The sequence below is a fragment of the Stenella coeruleoalba genome (assembly GCF_951394435.1).
Source record: "Stenella coeruleoalba genome assembly, chromosome: 8".
Taxonomy (NCBI): domain Eukaryota; kingdom Metazoa; phylum Chordata; class Mammalia; order Artiodactyla; family Delphinidae; genus Stenella; species Stenella coeruleoalba.
In genome coordinates this window covers 60,775,575-60,794,532 of record NC_137154.1, presented here as the reverse complement: position 1 = coordinate 60,794,532, position 18,958 = coordinate 60,775,575, and the positions used below count along the sequence as shown (strand labels likewise).

At 35.0% G+C, this 18,958-nt stretch overlaps 1 protein-coding gene across 21 annotated transcripts in view; it reads left to right on the top strand.

Annotated features, from left to right (window-relative positions):
* Nucleotides 1-18,958, top strand: part of DLG2 (discs large MAGUK scaffold protein 2) — a 2,041,348-nt gene that overhangs the window by 1,604,711 nt on the left and 417,679 nt on the right. The window lies entirely within an intron of this gene.

Here is an 18,958-nt window from a genome sequence, read left to right as displayed (position 1 = left end):
ATCAGAACTTTTGATTGGTCTGAGATGAGTTAACAAATTTTGTTCTTCATCATTTTTTTATATGTGAGGGTCAAGATTTTCTTTAGCATTGTCAGTCCCTGGCCAGAGTTTTTATGATGTTACTTCCCAACATCTGAATTGTCTGTTAATTGCTTTAAAATGTTTGGCACACCAAATTGATTCAAAAGACCTGAAACCTGAGGCCCATTTTTTTATGAAGTCCTACTTTATTTTTCTTGCATACCTTAATCCATTATCCGTGCCTTCCAGTTTGGATTTCTTTAAATTAGCATGAGAATCAAAAGTAAACTATGTGAAAAATTCTCAATTTATAATTATTTTCTGACCTTTATCGTTTTTTCTCTCACACCTAATTTGGCAGCAAAGTTTTTAACTACATGTGAGTATTAAGTCTTTCTAGATCAATACAACTTACTCTTGACAGAAACAATTCTTTTTCACCTACTCGTATTTTATTTTTGTAACATTTAATTAAACTGCATGAATATAAAAATGAGTACGAATACACAGATTTGAGAACGATTACAACTGATCCTTAGTAAGAATACAAGTACATGGAAGGCATGGAAATATAAGAGTCATGAGCATTCCACCTGCTATGGACATTGGTCAGCCTGAGGACTGGTTAATTTCCAGAAAGATGCTGATTAAAAGAGCTCAAACATGAAACTTGTGGACTAACTATTAAGCTGGAGGAAGATCTGTGATGATTTGCCACAATGCACAGTCCTTGTCTCTATTTGTAATTAATAGTTTGCATGAAAATATAAGTCATATTCAAAGATGATATGAAACTAGATGAAAGAGTGAAGTCCTATAATGGCTGGCACATCTTAGATGCTTAATAAATATTAACTGAGTTAAATTGATCATCTAATGCTAGCTTAACAAACTATAAAAGTATATCATGATCAATACCATTCAATTTGACAAGGGTGGGATGGATATTAATAACTATATTGAGTTTCCCAAAACCCAATATACAAGTACATGATAGATTTGATTTTGAATCCAATCTGTCGTGTTACAAATATATGAGAAGTTAACCCTAAATTTATCAATACAATTTAGCAAATTTTTTTCATGTTTATTTATAAAATTTTATCAGCAAGTTAATTTTTGAGAATCAGTCTATCTACAATTACACCACTGTTTGTAGAATGTGATTTTATCCTCTTCATGCCTTTTATTTAATTTTTTTTTTAATTTTTATGTACTGTTACTGTCAGTCCCAGAATACACGTGAACTCCTAGAAGATAGATAGGAACTAAGCCTTATATTCCTTTTTCCATTCAGTTTAGCACATTTTTAAAGTCCATGGTATCTTAGCCAGCTCTGGCAGGCGTATGGAGTCCAGGTGGAGGAAAGTCAGCATCTAGTGGCACTTCGCCCTGGCCTAAACACATCTGGAACTCTGAATTCATTTCTAGGTTCTGCAGTTTAAGTAGAAATCAAAAGGAAAAATTAAGAGTATACAGGCAAAGGTGGCTAGGAATCTTGAAACTATCTCATAAAAAACCAAAAATGTTTATTTGAAGGAGCAGAAGATGCAAGGAATATCTCAGTAATTCAGTGCCAATTATGGGTAAGTAGGTGTTACACCAAGAGAAGGAAGAACTTTCCGGTAATTTTGGTTGTTCCATTGCAAATCTTATCTCCCACACGTGTAAATAGGCACATCAAGCTAACCTTGTACAAAACCAAACTCAGTTATATTTTCCCATCCACAAATGTACTTTCTCATACACACAATACTATTTGATTCTGTTAACCGTGTGCTCATCCTCTCAACCAATGGCAGAACTCAATTCATTCTCACCACCACCCTCCTTCTAACACCAAAGTCAATCTACTTTTGAAGGTTCATTTGGAAGTTCATGAAGAGGGCACAACTACTCCTATACCCGGGGAAGGGCAAGCCCCTTCTCTCTAGGAGATGTTAACTTTCAGGAGAAATGCCCACCCATCCAGATCACTAGGATCAATTCTAGAGATCAATGTGCCCTCTCTATAACCTCCTCTTATTCATTCCTGGATATTTTGCTTCCACATGTGCTCAGTGTATCCCCGTTTCTTAATTCCAATTGCCATCATCAAAGTTTAGGCATTTATTAGTTTTCTCTACTATGATGATTTCCCTTTAGTCTCCCTACCTGTAGATTTCCTCCACTTTCTTCCACTTTTCAGAGTATTTCCAACCTTACCCTTCTGAGTCATAGATATTATTCTGACCCCTTCATACCCCTGCTTAATAACCTTGGAGAGCTCACCACTACCATCAGAATAAAGTCCAGACCGCACTGCCCCTCATGATCCACCCCCAGCCAGGTTCCAGGCCTCATCCATGGCCACTCTGCTCTGGTTAAGCCAAACCACTCCAGGTTCCCAGAGCACAACACATACTTTTGGCCCTCCATGACCTTGAACATGCTCTCCTAGCTTCTCAGAAAGTCTTTCCCTTCTCCAACATTTAAAATACTTATACACCTGTTCAGTTCCAGCTTATATGGTTTGTCTATCAACTATACCTGGAGATGTATTGTAAAATGTTACCTGTATGAAAAGAAGCCAAGTGGTTTATTTGATTTCACCATCTTCTTTATTATCAGTATTTATTGAGGACTACAGTATTAAGGAATCCAAAAATCATCCCAAGCACCTAACACAATCCTTGGTGTGGAGTAAGTGCCCAATTAATATTTGTTAGATGTACACAGAACATATAAATAATGATAAAACTACCTCATGTTAAGTATCAATGAAGCAACAGGAGGAATAATCGAGCTTTCTGGAGGAAGGTGCTGGTGCTTTGATTATGTTGCATTTGAGACAGCGGTAGGATAACCAAGAAGATATATTCTTATTTTTAAGAATAGTGGCAACTGAATGCAAGTAAATGAAGGGAGGGAAAGTAGACTAAAAACAAGAGAAGAAAATAATATTAAGAAAGCAGAAAATGATAGATACAGGTATATAAGAGAAAGGTGGAGAGTTAAATATGACAAGGAGAGATGTGAGTTCTTCAGAAAAGTGAGTGAAGAATGAAATAGGATATTGAAAATACATCAGGAGGTATTTTAGTTGATGGATGGGACCTTACAAGTCACATTAAATAAGTTTACCAGTTTGTTAATTAAAGACACAAAAAACTTTGTGCTCTCCATTAAAATAACATAGTTTTAATATTACAACATTTTGGAAAGACCATTTATCTTGCCTCTCATTGCTTCAGAGAAGGAGAAAATTAAAAAGCCATTTATCACCACTAGCTAGGTCCTTGGTGTTCCATGTGTTACAAAACAATTTCAATTCAGATGCTCAAATTGTTTTTAATTTTACGCAGCAATAGGAATGCATTTTTCAGCTCCATTCAAATGCCATTTTCTTAGGGAACAGCTAAGGAGTCTTTCACTGGAAAATCATACAGTTCTCAGAAAAGAGACCCTACTGTTTTCTGGCTCAATTTTATTCAATGACAGCATGATTTAGAAAGGCAATAGAACTATTATCGTTTTCTGAGTCTTAAAAAGTTTTGGTAAGAGTTACCTCCACAGTTCCCTTATTTGGCACCTCAGGCAAGCCACCTAAGTACAGTGCCACAGGTTTCCTACCAGGTGACAGGGACTTCTTCCCCCAGCATCAGTGCTGTGACATGATATTAAGCCTTCCTCATTCTCACCCTACTCACCCACCATGTGTTATCACTTAAATGCTCATAAATGTCCTGGGCTCACTAATGAGGTGGTGTGGATAGGGTGGAGAAGTCCCTCTGTTAAATGATCGTCATCTTTAAAATGATCTTCAAAAGCCACTGGCATGCAAGTTGGGTATACATGGTGAAAATAATGGGTAGTATTTTATGCAAAAAAATGCTATCAATGATCTTTAGTATGAGTTTAGTATAATGGTTCCTAACACAATGTGTTGGGTCATCTGCATGGACTAATCACAGAGCTTTGATTTCACTTTTCTGAAAGGTAACATGGTTTGTCTTAGAGGAGACTATGGAGCTGACAAACCTGTCTTCTACTTTTGCTACCTACTACCTGTGAGACCTTGAGACTTGATTTACTTTCTCTCAAAAATGGGCATATATCTAGTTCTCAATGTTGTTAGATAGTTCAAATGAGATAAAGCATCAGCCTTACAGATAGATGGAACTCAATCCTTGGTATTCCTCATTCAAAAAGATATTTATGAAGCATCTTCTATGGGCCAGCCCTGGGCTGAGAATGTACAGATGAATAAGCCCTACTCCTTCCTCTGAAAGCACACGCAATATAATAGGAAAAACAGGCATGTATAATAAGTGGTGGTGATTCTCAGCCATGGGTGCTATTCTGGATGTGTGGGAAGCTTGGGTGGGGCACAGAGAGCATGGCAGCTGCACTGGGGAGGTAGGTAGGCATATCATAGAAAGCTTCACAGAAGAGGTGTTTGACACTGTATAGAAAAATGATAGATACAATGAGGAGAATGGCCATTGTGGGTAGGTCTGTGTTTTTTTTCAGACAAAGAACATTCCAAGCACTTATCCCTCCAATGCTGAAAGCTTTAAGGGTTTTTTTCTTGTTTTTTGTTTTAATTTAAAAATATATATATTATATACTATTTTTAATTGAAGTATAGTTGATTTACAATGTTGTGTTAGTTTGGGATCTACAACAGAGTAATTTAGTTACGTACGTGTGTGTGTGTGTGTGTGTGTGTGTGTGTGTGTGTGTGTATGTATATATATAAATACACTTTTTCACACTCCTTTCCATTATAGTTCATTACACAATATTGAATATACTTCCCTGTGCAATACAGTAGGACCTTGTTGTTTATCTATTTTATGTATAGTAGTTTATATCTGCCTATCCCAAACTTCCAATTTATCCCTCTCCACCCCGTTTTCCCTTTGGTAACCATAAGTTTGTTTTCTATGTCTGTGAATCTGTTTCTGTTTTGTAAATAAGTTCATTTGTATCATTTTTTAGATTCCACATCTAAGTGATATCATATGATATTTGTCTTTCTCTGTCCAACTTACTTCACTTAGTATGAAAATCTCTAGGTCCATCCTTGTTGCTGCAAATGACATATTTCATCCTTTTCTATGGATGAGTAATATTCCATTATGTATATATACCACATCTTCTTTATCCATTCATCTGCTGATGGACATTTAGGTTGCTTCCATGTCTTGGCTATTGTAAATAGTGCTGCTGTGAACACTGGGGTGTGTGTATCTTTTCAAATTAGAGTTTTGGCTTTTCCAGATATAGGACCAGGAGTGGGATTGATGGGTCATATGGCAACTCTATTTTTAGTTTTTAAGGAACCTCCATACTGTTTTCCATAGTGGCTGCACCAGTTTATATTCTCACCAACAGTGTAAGAGGGTTCCCTTTTCTCCACACCCTCTCCAGCATTTATTGTTTATAGACTTTTTCATGACCAACGTGACGTTGGTACCTCATTGTAGTTTTGATTTGCATTTCTGTAATAATTAGCCATGTTGAGCATCTTTTCATGTGCCTGTTGGACGTCTACATGTCTTCTTTGGAGAAATGTCTATTTAGATCTTCTGCCCATTTTTTAAAATGTTTTTTTATATATTCAGCTGTATGAGCTATTCGTATATTTTGGAGATTAATCCCTTGTCAGTCTCAGTGTTTGCAAATATTTTCTCCCATTCTGTAGGTTGTCTTTTCATTTTGCTGATGGTTTCCTTTGCTATGGAAAAGCTTTTCAGTTTAATTAGGTCCCATTTGTTTATTTTTGCTTTTGTTTCCATTACTCTAGGAGACAAATCCAAAAAACAATGTCGCTGCAATTTCAGTCAAAGAGTGTTCTGCCTATATTTTCCTCTAGAAGTTTTATAGTATCTGGTCTTTCATTTAGATCTTTAATCCATTTTGAGTTTATTTTTGTATATGGAGTTAGAAAGTGTTCTCATATCATTATTTTTTACATGTAGCTGTCCAGTTTTCCCAGCACCACCTATTAAAGAGACTGTCTTTTCTCCACTGTATATTCTTGCCTCCTTTGTTGTAGAGTAATTGACCATAAGTGTGTCGGTTTATTTCTGGGCTTTTGATCCTATTCCATTGATCTTTGTGTCTGCATTTGTGCCAGTACCATATGGTTTTGGTTGCTGTAGCTTTGTAGAATAGTCTGAAGTGAGGCAGCATGAATCTTCAAGCTCTGTTCTTCTTTCTCAAGATTATTTTGGCTATTAGAGGTCTTTTGTATTTCCATACATATTTTAAATTTTTTTGCGTTTTGGTGAAAAATGCCATTGGTAATTTGATAGGGATTGCATTGAATCTGTAGATTGCCTTGGGTAGTGTGGTCATTTTCACAATACATATTCTTCCAATCCAAGAACACAATATATCTTTCTGTTTGTGTTGTCTTCAATTTCTTTCATCAGTGTCATAGTTTTCTGAGTACAGGTCTGTTGCCTCCTTAGGTAGGTTTATTGCTAGGTATTTTATTCTTTTTGCTGCAATGCTAAATGAGATTGCTTCCTTAATTTCTCTCTCTTATCTTTCATTCTTAGTGTATAGAATTGCAACAGATTTCTATATATTAATTTTGTATCCTGCAACTTTGCTGAATTCATTGATGCCCTCTGGTAGTTTTCTCTTGGCATCTTTAGGATTTTCTCTGTATAGTTTCATGTCATCTACAAACAATCACAGTTTTACTTCTTCCTTTCCAATTTGGATTCCTCTTATTTCTTTTTCCTCCCTGATTGCTATGGCTAGCACTTCCAAAACTGTGTTGAATAAAATGGTGAGAGTAGGCATCCTTGTCTTGTTCTGGATCATGGAGAGAATTCTTTCACCTTTTCACCATTGAGTATGATGTTAGCTGTGGGTCTGTCATATATAGCCTTCATTATGTTGAGATATGGTCCATCTATGCCCACTTTCTGCAGAGTTTTTATCATAAATGGGTGTTGAATTTTGTCCAAAGCTTTTTCTGCATCTACTGAGATGACCATATTGTTTTTATTCTTTAATTTGTTAATGTGGTGTATCACACTGATTGATTTGAGGATACTGAATTATCCTTGCATCCCTAGGATAAATCCCACTTGGTCATGGTGTATGCTCCTATTAGTGTATTGTTGGATTCAGTTTGCTAGTATTTTGTCGACAATTTCTGCATCTATTTTCATCAGTGATATTGGCCTATAACTTTCTTTTTTGTGGTATCTTTTCTGGTTTTGATATCAGGGTGACAGTGACCTCGTAGAATGAGTTTGGGAGTGTTCATTCCTCTGCAATTTTTTGGAAGAGTTTCCGAAGGATAAGTGTTAACTCTTCTCTAAATGTTTGATAGAACTGACCTGTGAAGCCATCTGGTCCTGGACTTTTGTGTGTTGGGAACTTTTTAATTATTGATTCAATATCATTTCTGGTAATTGGTCTGTTCATATTTTCTATTTCTTCCTGGTTCAGTCTTGGAAGATTGTACCTTTCTAAGAATTTCTTCATTTCTTCTAGGTTGTCCATATTATTGGTGTATAGTTGCTTGTAGTAGTCTCTTATGATCCTTTTTATTCTGTGGTGTCAGTTGTAATTTCTCCTTTTTCACTTCTGAATTTATTGACTTGGACCCTCTCCCCTTTTTCCTTGATGAGTCTGGCTAAAGGTTTATCAATTTCGTTTATGTTTTCAAAGAACCAGCTTTTAGTCTCATTGATCTTTTCTAATTTTCTTTTTAGTCTCTACGTTTAGAATTTTATTTTTTATACAGCAGGTTCTTATTAGTTATCCATTTTGTACGTATTAGTGTATATATGTCAATCCCAACCTCCCAATTCATCCCATCACCACCCCCTGCCACTATCCCCCCTTGGTGTCCATATGTTTGTTCTCTATATCTGTGTCTCTATTTCTGCCCTGCAAACCGGTTCATCTGTACCATTTTCTTAGGTTCCACATCTATGCATTAATATACGATATTTGTTTTTCTCTTTCTGACTTACTTCACTCTGCATGACAGTCTCTAGATCCATCCACGTCTCTACAAATGACCCAATTTCATTCCCTTTTATGGCTGAGTAATATTCCAATGTGTATATGTACCACATCTTCTTTATCCATTCATCTGTTGATGGGCATTTAGGTTGCTTCCATGACCTGGCTATTGTAAATAGTGCTGCAATGAATATTGGGGTGCATGTGTCTTTTTGATTTATGGTTTCCTCTAGGTATATGCCCAGTAGTGGGATTGCTGGATCATGTGGTAATTCTATTTTTAGTTTTTTAAAGAACCTCAATACTGTTCTCCAAGTGGCTGTATCAATTTACATTCCCACGAACAGTGCAAGAGGGATCCTTTACTCCACACCCTTTCCAGCATTTGTTGTTTGTAGATTTTCTGATGATGCCCATTCTACCTGGTGTGAGGTGATACCTCACTGTAGTTTTGATTTGCATTTCTCTAATCATTAGTGATGTTGAGCAGCTTTTCATGCGCTTCTTGGCCATCTGTATGTCTTTGGAGAAATGTCTATTTAGGTCTTCTGCCCATTTTTTGATTGGTTTGTTTGTTTCTTTCAGGTGGACCTGCATGAGCTGTTTATATATTTTGGAGATTAATCCTTTGTCCATTGGTTCATGTGCAAATATTTTCTCCCATTCTGAGGGTTGTCTTTTCATCCTGTTTGTAGTTTCCTTTGCTTTGCAAAAGCTTTTAAGTTTCATTAGGTCCCATCTGTTTATTTTTTGTTTTATTTCCATTATTCTAGGAGGTGGATCAAAAAAGATCTTGCTGTGATTTATGTCAAAGAGTGTTCTTCCTATGTTTTCCTCTAAGAGTTTTATAGTGTCCAGTCTTACATTTAGGGCTGTAATCCATTTTGAGTTTACTTTTGTGTGTGGTGTTAGGGAGTGTTCTAAATTCATTCTTTTACATGTAACTGTCCAGTTTTCCCAGCAACACCTATTGAAGAGGCTGTCTTTTCCCCATTATATATCCTTGCCTCCTTTGTCATAGATTAGTTGACCATAGGTGCATGGGTTTATCTCTGTGCTTTCTATCCTGTTCCATTGATCTATATTTCTGTTTTTGTGCCATTACCATATTGTCTTGATTACTGTAGCTTTGTAGTATAGTCTGAAGTCAGGGAGTCTGATTCCTCCAGCTCCGTTTTTTTCCCTCAAGACTGCTTTGGCTATTCGGGCTCTTTTGTGTCTCCATTCAAATTTTAAGATTTTTTGTTCTAGTTCTGTAAAAAATGCCATTAGTAATTTGATAGGGATTGCAATGAATCTTTAGATTGCTTTGGGTAGTACAGTCATTTTCACAATATTGATTCTTCCAATCCAAGAACATGGTACCTCTCTCTGTCTGTATCATCTTTAATTTCTTTCATCAGTGTCTTATAGTTTTCTGCATACGGGTCTTTTGTCTCCCAGGTAGGTTTATTCCTAGGTATTTTATTCTTTTTGTTGCAGTGATAAATGGGAGTGTTTCCTTAATTTCTCTTTCAGATTTTTCATCATTAGTGTATAGGAATGCAAGAGATTTCTGTGCATTAATTAAATATACTGCAGCTTTACCAAATTCATTGATTAGCTCTAGTAGTTTTCTGGTGGCATATTTAGGATTCTCTATGTGTAGTATCATGTCATCTGCAGTGACAATTTTACTTCTTCTTTTCCAATTTGTATTCCTTTCATTTCTTTTTCTTCTCTGATTGCCGTGGCTAGGACTTCCAAAACTATGTTGAATAATAGTGGCAAGAGTGGACATCCTTGTTTTGTTCCTAATCTTAGAGGAAATATTTTCAGCTTTTCACCATTGAGAATGATGTTTGCTGTGGGTTTGTCATATATGGCCTTTATTATGTTGAAGTAGGTTCCCTCTATGCCCACTTTCTGGAGAGTTTTTATCATAAATGGGTGTTGAATTTTGTCAAAAGCTTTTTCTGCATCTATTGAGATGATCATATGGTTTTTCTTCTTCAATTTGTTAATCTGGTATATCACATTGATTTATTTGCATATATTAAAGAATCCTTGCATCCCTGGGATAAATCCCACTTGAACATGGTGCATGATCCTTTTAATGTATTGTTGGATTTTGTTTGCTAGTATTTTGTTGAGGATTTTTTCATCTATATTCATCAGTGATATTGGTCTGTAATTTTCTTTTTTTGTAGTATCTTTGTCTGGTTTTGGTATCAGGGTGATGGTGGCCTTGTAGAATGAGTTTGGGAGTGTTCCTTCCTCTGCAGTTGTTTGGAAGAGTTTGAGAAGGATGGGTGGTAACTCTCTTCTAAATGTTGGATAGAATTCACCTGTGAAGCCATCTGGTCCTGGACTTTTGTTTGTTGGAAGATTTTTAATCACAGTTTCAATTTCAGTGTTTGTGATTGGTCTGTTCATATTTTCTATTTCTTCCTGGTTCAATCTTGGAAGGTTACTCCTTTCTAAGAATTTGTCTATATCTTCCAGGTTGTCCATTTTATTGGCATAGAGTTGCTGGTAGTAGTCTCTTAGGATGCTTTGTACTTCTGCAGCATCTGTTGTAACTTCTCCTTTTTCATTTCTAATTTTATTGATTTGAGTCCTCTCCCTCTTTTTCTTGATGAGTCTGGCTAATGGTTTATCAATTTTGTTTATCTTCTCAAAGAACCAGCTTTTAGTTTTATTGATCTTTGCTCGTTTTGTTTCTATTTCATTTCTTTCTGCGCTGATCTTTATGATTTCTTTCCTTCTACTAACTTGGGATTTTGTTTCTTCTTCTTTCTGCAGTTGCTTTAGGTGTAAAGTTAAGCTATTTGAGATTTTTCTTGTTTCCTGAGGTAAGCTTGTATTGCTCTAAACATCCCTCTTAGAACTGGTTTTGCTATGTCCATAGGTTTTGGATCACAGTGCTTTTGTTGTCATTTGTCTCTAGGTATTTTTTGATTTTCTCTTTGATTTCTTCAGTGATCCATTGGTTGTTTAGTAACATATTGTTTAGCCTTCATGTGTTTGTGTTTTTTGCAGTTTTTTTCTTGTAGCTGATTTCTCATCTCATAGCATGTGGTTGGAAAAGATGCTTGACATGACTTCAGTTTTCTTAAATTTATTGAGCCTTGTTTGTGGTCTAGCATGTGATCTATCCTGGAGAATATTCCATGTGCACTTGAAAAGAATGTGCATTCAGCTGCTTTCAGGTTTAAGCTCTATAAATATCAATTAAGTCCTCATAGTCTAGTGTTAGTTAAGGCCTATGTTTTCTTATTGATTTTCTATCTGAATGATCCATCCATTGTTGTAAGTGGGGTGTTAAAGTCCCCCACTATTATTGTGTTACTGTCAAATTTCTCTTTTATAGCTGTTAGCATTCGCCTTATATATTGAGGTGCTCCTATGTTGGGTGCACATATATTTTCAATTGTTATATCTTCTTGGATTGATGCCTTGATCATTATATAGTGTCCTTGTCTCTTGTAACAGTCTTTAAAGTCTATTTTGTCTGATATAAAAGTATTACTACTCCAGCTTTCTTTTATTTCCATTTGCATGGAATATCTTTTCCCATCCCCTCACTTTCAGTCTGTATGTCTCTCTAGATCTAAGGTGAATCTCTAAATAAATAAAGAAAGTGAATCTCTTGTAGTTGGCATATATACGGGTCTTGTTTTTGTAGCCATTCAGCCAGTCTGTGTCTTTTGGTTGGAACATTTAGTCCATTTACATTTAAGGTAATCACTAATATGTATGTTCTTATTGCCATTTTATTGTTTTGTATTTCTTTTTGTACACCTTTTTTTTTCTTTTGTTCTCTTATCTTATGGTTTGATGACTATCTTTAGTGTTATCCTTGGATTCCTTTTTCTTTTTTGTTTGTATCTATTATAGATTTCTGGTTTGCCGTTACCATGAGTTTTTTTTTTTACAGTGGTCTGTATATATATGCAGCTGTTTTCAATTGCTGATCTCTTCATTTCAAATGCATTTTAAACACCCTTGATTTGTACTCTCCTCCCCTCATGCTGTTTTTGATACCATACTTTACATCTAGTTGTTTTGTGTATCCTTTAACCACTTATTGTGGATACAGATGACTGTACTACTTTTCTCTTTTAACCTCCCTACTAGCTTTGTGTGTGGATGATTTCCTACGTTTACTGTATGTTTGCCTTTACAAGTGAGCTCTTTCCTTCTGTACTTTTCTTGTTTCTAGTTGTGGCCTTTTCTTTCTTGCCCAGAGAATTTCCTTTAACATTTGCTGTAAAGCTGGTTTGGCTTTACAACAATTCTTTTAGCTTTTGAAAGCTTTAAGTTTTAGCTGTGCTTTCTTTCCTTGGTTCTTTCCACTACAATTCTCAGAATTCCATCTGGCTGGCCTCTCTGCCTCAAGAAGTGAAAGAGCCAGGCAGTTGTCACCTATAATTTCTTAGTCATGGTAGAACTAGCAGCATGCTATGTATGTAGCCAATGATACAGAAAGGATGAAACCTACTTGGTCCCAAGGGGAAGATATTTGATTTTTTTTTTTTAAATACCACTTAGAAGCTATCAGGTAGCTTCTAATACCGACTGCAATTACTGCTTAAATGTTAGTATCAGGGTATAACAAAAATTCCCGTGCATCTGTAGGTCTTGACTGTCAGGTAATTCACCATATATGTCTTAGTAGAGTAAAAGGGTAATTACATGTTGTAAAAAGCTCTGTTTGTTCCAGATTTACATGCTAGGAGAAATTGGCTGACTTTGTGTAACACAAAAGGAGTCAATTTCTGTGAGCACTTCATTGGTACCTTTTGCACTTAATCTAAGTGTCACTAAAACTTTTAAAGGGACATTTTTGGAATAACTTGGGGCAGAATATTAAAGTAATTAGTTTAAGGTAGTGATAAGTGAGATTACTGAATATTTCTTTGTTTTCATTATATGGGCCAGGTTATTGGTGAGGAAGCTATCAGTGATTCCAGTTACTCATTAATCTTGCTTAGTAAGCATCATTGATCTTTACCCAAGAAATGTTGGTACTCTCTAAACCAGTGGAAGATAAATGGTAAAGGAAAAGCCTGAACAGTTTAAACAAAAAAATACAATTCGCAAATAAGCACATAGAAAAGAAAAGGTCATTCTCATAAATAAAGAAATACTCATAAATCTGAGGCATCATTTTATACCTAGTATCAATTTTTTTTAATTATAATAGCTGGGCTTATAAGATTGTGGTGAAACTGGCACATATACGTATGTTTTTAGAAGCAATAAAATGGTAGAAATTTTGAAAAGTAATTAATAACATAAGTCATAAAACATAACCAAATAAATATTTCCATTTGGGGGAATACATTCAAAGGAAATTGTCAAGTAAAAAAAAGTAATTGATATCACTATGTTCATTGCAGCATTGTTTATAATATTAAAACAACAGAAATAACCCAAATATCCATTTGTAAAAAAGGATGATTAAATAAATTACATCTTCAGAGTAAGTAACATTATATAACACCAAAATAATAATTATGGAAACCTTGCCAGGAGTGATTAAATTATAATGTAAGGGGGGGAGGAGGAATGCAGATATGAAGTTATATATGGTCTGTGTATATTTAAAATGATATGAAACACATGTGGAAATACAGAGAATCAGTAGCATAGAGTTTAAAGTACATACACTTGGCAACAAGAGGGGCTTTAGTTTGAATTCTGGCTCCATATTTGCAAGCTGTTGTTTTCTGACATGTTAAGTTCTTTGTGTTTTCTTAAATATAAAATGGGGATTCTCATAACTTCCTTATAGGACAGCTCTGAGAATTAAATTAGATGATTCTGTAAAGTCTGAGACAAGGCAGTGGAATTATATGTGAATTTTTTTTACTCTCATTTTGATTTCCATTAATTTTTTTAATTGAAGTATAGTTGATTTACAATGTTGTGTTAGTTTTGGGTCTACAACAAAGTGATTCAGTTACGTATATGTATATGTGAATATATATATTTTTCATATTCTTTTCCATTATAGTTTATTACACAATATTGAATATACTTCCCTGTGCAATATAGGGACCTTGTTGTCTACCTATTTTATGTATAGTAGTTTATATCTGCTAATCCCAAAGTCCCAATTTATCCCTCTCTGCCCCCTTTTCCCTTTGGTAACCATAAGTTTGTTTTCTATGTCTGTGAATCTGTTTCTGTTTTGTAAATAAGTTCATTTGTATTTTTTAGATTCCACAACTAAGTGATATCATATGATATTTGTCTTTCCCTGTCTGACTTACTTCACTTAGTATGATAATCTCTAGGTCCATGTGGCAAATGGCATTATTTCATCCTTTTTTATGGATGAGTAATATTCCATTATGTATATATACCACACGTTCTTTATCCATTCATCTGTTGATGGACATTTAGGTTGCTTCCATGTCTTCGCTATTGTAAATAGTGCTGCTATCAACACTGGAATGCATTTATCTTTTCGAATTAGAGTTTTCTCCAGATATACGCCTGGGAGTGGGATTGCTGGATCATATGGTAACTCTGTTTTCAGGTTCTTAAGGAACTCCATACTGTTTACCATAGGGGCTGCACCAGTTTACATTCTCACCAACAGTGTAGGAGGGTTCCTTTTTCCCCACAGCCTTTCCAGCATTTATTATTTGTAGACTTTTTGATGATGGTCATTCTGACTGGTGTGAGGTGATACCTCATTGTAGTTTTGATTTGCATTTCTGTAATAATTAGCAATGTTGAGCATCTTTTCATGTGCCTGTTAGCCAACCCAATATGTGTCTTATTTGGAGACGTCTATTTAGGTCTTCTCATTTTTTGATGGAGTTTGGTTTTTTTGTTATTGAGTTTTATGAGCTGTTTGTATATCTTGGGAATTAACCCTTGTTGGTCACATCATTTGCAATATTTTCTCCTGTTCCCTAGGTTGTCTTTTTGTTTCCTTTGCTATGCAAAAGCTTGTAAATTTGATTAGGTCCCATTTGTTTGTTTTTGCTTTTATTTCTATTGCCTGTGGGGAGTGACCTAAGAAAACATTGCTACGATTTATGTCAGAGATTTTTTTTTTTATTGAAGTATAGTTGATTTACAGTGTTAATTTCTGCAATACAGCAAAGTGATTCAGTTATACATATATACATTTTTTATATTCTTTTCCATATGGTTTATCACAGGATATTGAATATAGCTCCGTGTGCTATACAGTAGGACCTTGTTGTTTATCCATTCTATATATAATAGTTTGCATCTGCTAACCCCAAACTCCCAATCCATCCCTCCCCCACCCCACTCCCCCTCGGCAACCACCAGCCTGTTCTTTGTTAATCTATTTCTGTTTTGTAAGTAAGTCCATTTGTATCATTTTAGATTCCACATCTAAGTGATATCATATTACTTGTCTGTCTCTGATTTACTTCACTTAGTATGATAATCTCTGTCCATCCATCTTGCTGAAAATGGAATTATTTCATTCTTTTTATGATTAATATTCCAGTGTTGTGTATATGTGTGTGTGTATATATATATGTGTGTGTATATATACACCACATCTTTATCCATTCATCTGCCTTTGGACATTGGTTGCTTCCATGTCTTGGCTATTGTGAATAGTGCTGCTATAAACACTGGGGTACATGTATCTTTTCAAGTTACAGTTTTCGTCTTTTCCAGGTATATGACCAGGAGTGGGATTGCTGTATCATACTGCCAACTCTATTTTTAGATTTTAGTTTTTGAGGAACCTCCATACTGTTTTCCATAATGGCTGTACCCATTTACATTCTCACCAACAGTATAGGAGTGTTCCCTTTTCTCCACACCCTCTCCAACATTTGTTATTTGTAGACTTTTTAATGATAGCCATTCTAACCAGCATGAGATGATACCTCACTGTAGTTTTAATGTGCATTTCTCTAGTAATTAGCCACGTAGAGCAACTTTTTATGTGCCTGTTGGCCGTCTATGTGTCTTCTTTGGAGATATGTCTATTTAGGTCTCCTGCTCATTTTCTGATTGGGTCTTTATTTTTTTGATATTGAGCTGAATAATTGTATATTTTGGAGCTCAATCCCTTGTCGGTTGCATCATATGCAAATATATTCTCCCATTCCATAGGTTGTGTTTTCATTTTGTTTCCTTTGCTATGCAAAAGCTTGTAAGTTTGGGTCCCATTTGTTTATTTTTGCTTTTATTTATATTGCTTTGGGAGACGGACCTAAGAAAACATTGCTACAATTTATGTCAGAGAATGTTTTGCGTGTGTTCTCTTCTAGGAGTTTTACAGATCCAGTCTTAAATATTTAGGTCTTTGATCCGTTTGGGGTTTATTTTTGTGTATGGTGTTCGAGAGTGTTCTAATTTCATTTTTTTTACATGTAGCTGTCCAGTTTACCCAGCACCACTTATTGAAGAGACTGTCTTTTCTCCATTGTATATTCTTGCCTTCTTGTTGTAGATTAATTTTGACCATAAGTGCATGGGTTAATTTCTGGGTTTTCTGTCCTGTTCCATTGATTCATATGTCTGTTTTTGTGCCAGCACCATACTGTTTTTATTACTGTAACTTTGTAGTATTGTCTGAGAGGGTTATACCTCCAGCTTTTTTCTTTTCCCTCAGAATTGCTTTGGCAATTCTGGGTCTTCTGTGGTTCCATATAAATTTTAGAGTTATTTGTTCAAGTTCTGTGGAAAATGTCATGGGTAATTTGATTGATAGGGATCACATTAAATCTGTAGATTGCTTTGGATAGTATGGTCATTTAAACAATATGAATGCTTCCAATCCAAGAGCATGGGTTATCTTTCCATTTCTTTGCCTCATCTTCAGTTTCCTTTATCAGTGTTTTATAGTTCTCAGCATATGTCTCATCTCCTTGGTCAGGCTTATTCCTAAGTATTTTTTTATGCAATTTTAAAGGGGATTTTTTTTTTTACGTTCCCTTTTTGATATTTCATTGCTAGTGTAAAGAAATGCAACAGATTTCTGTATATTAATTTTGTATCCTGCAACTTTACCAAATTCATTGATGAGCTCTAGTAGTTTTCTGGTGGTGCCTTTAGGATTTTCTCTGTATAGTATCATGTCAGCTGCATATAATGACAATTTTTCCTCTTCCCTTCCAATCTGGATACATTTTATTTCTTCTTTCTTGATTGCTGTGGCTGATTTCTATTAATTTTATAATGTTGTTTTTACAACAGAAAACATTTTGATAATTTGATATTGACCACCAAAGTTATAATATACTCACAAATCTACACCTTGTGGCATTGACTATATGGCTAATTGAAGTGATCTAAATAATTAATTATGCTTATTTAGTACAAAAGAAAGATCTCAAAGTGCACACTCTGCTAAATCATATGTTTATTTAACACTTATGTAGCTTTTACCATGTAAGACAGACAGACAGACACTGTTCTAAACACTGTATTCATTGAATACCCTATGAGGAAGGTACTGTTACAGAGAACTTTAAGAAACTCAATCAAGGTCACATTGGTCTGTGTGGCAGAGCTGAAATTTGTACTCAGGCAGCCTGGCTACATGGTCCAGCTCCTCAATGCTATGCTGCCTTTCAGTTGGCCAATCAAAACACACTTAGTGGACATAAGTGATGATCGGCACTATGAGGGATGCCAGGAAACAAAGGATACTATCCTTAATTTGAAGATGACCATTCTCTAGGCCTTAGCCATAGTCCCCAAATTCTGCTCTCTCAACCTCAGATAAATGTCATCCATGTCACAGCTAAATGCTAGTCACAGAGAAACACCTCCTCTCACCCATAATAACAAAAGTTCTGAATGAAAACCTGCAGCCTGTTTGCTTGGCTCTGTATGGCAATGTCTGTCAGTGTTTTCAAAGTATGTGCTGAGAAGTCTTAGAATTGTGTGAAGTTGCCTCATGTTCTGCAAATACTTTACTCAAGTTTCTCTCTATACATATATTTGTATATACACACCTTTACACACTACATGTATATGTAACTAATGTTACAAATAAGTTTTTAAACTAATACTACAAACTAAAATTACACACTGAAATACCATTTATTGTATACTTTAATACATAGGAAACTCACAATTCATTACAATATGCTCTTGGATTGTCATTGTGCATATCTCAGATGAAAGAGTCTCCCTAATTGAAGAGTATTCTGAGATTGTAAGACAAAGTCTTTCAAAGCCAAAAAAACTGTTACCATTTGGAAGGTGATATGATGGTTAAGAAGAATGGCACGTCTAGATACCATTTCGAGCACAGATATTTACCACATGAATTTGGGCAAGTTTTAAACCTTCCTTACCTTAATTTCCTCATCTGTCAAATGGGACAGTACATACCTCATAGAGTTGTAAGAAATAATATACCTAGAAAAGTAACTCAGGCAATAAGTACTCAATAAGTATTAGATACTACTATACATACAATATAATTTCTAGTGCAAAGATACAATATAATTTCTAGTGCAAATACTTATCTATAAAATCAGTCTTACCTTGTTATCATGCAACCAAATATGGAATAACCTTAAGTTCTAACTAACGTTGATATGCAACTGGAAATCCCATTTTTCAAGTTTTTTGTGTTCATTCAACAGTTGAATTATTGTTATTTTTACAAGTATGCAAATATAAACTAATAAATTTATACTAATTAAATACTACTACAATTTTCAAATTTGCTGTTTAAAACTTTGTTAGAAAAAAATGTTCTGCCTTAAAAAAATAATATATTGCATCATAGTGAAATTTGTTTTTATGTTACCTTATTCCAAGGGGAAAATAATTACCTCTTCCAAATATATGTATTTCTTTTCATGGCTACCCTTCATTTAAAGCTTGCTTTTGAATAATACATGTTGAAATCAAATTATAACGAAATATTAGCCCCTTATCTGGTAGAGTGTTATACTGGGGTGGACGATTCTGCTTATCACCAAAGAATAGTCAGTTAATGTCTCCT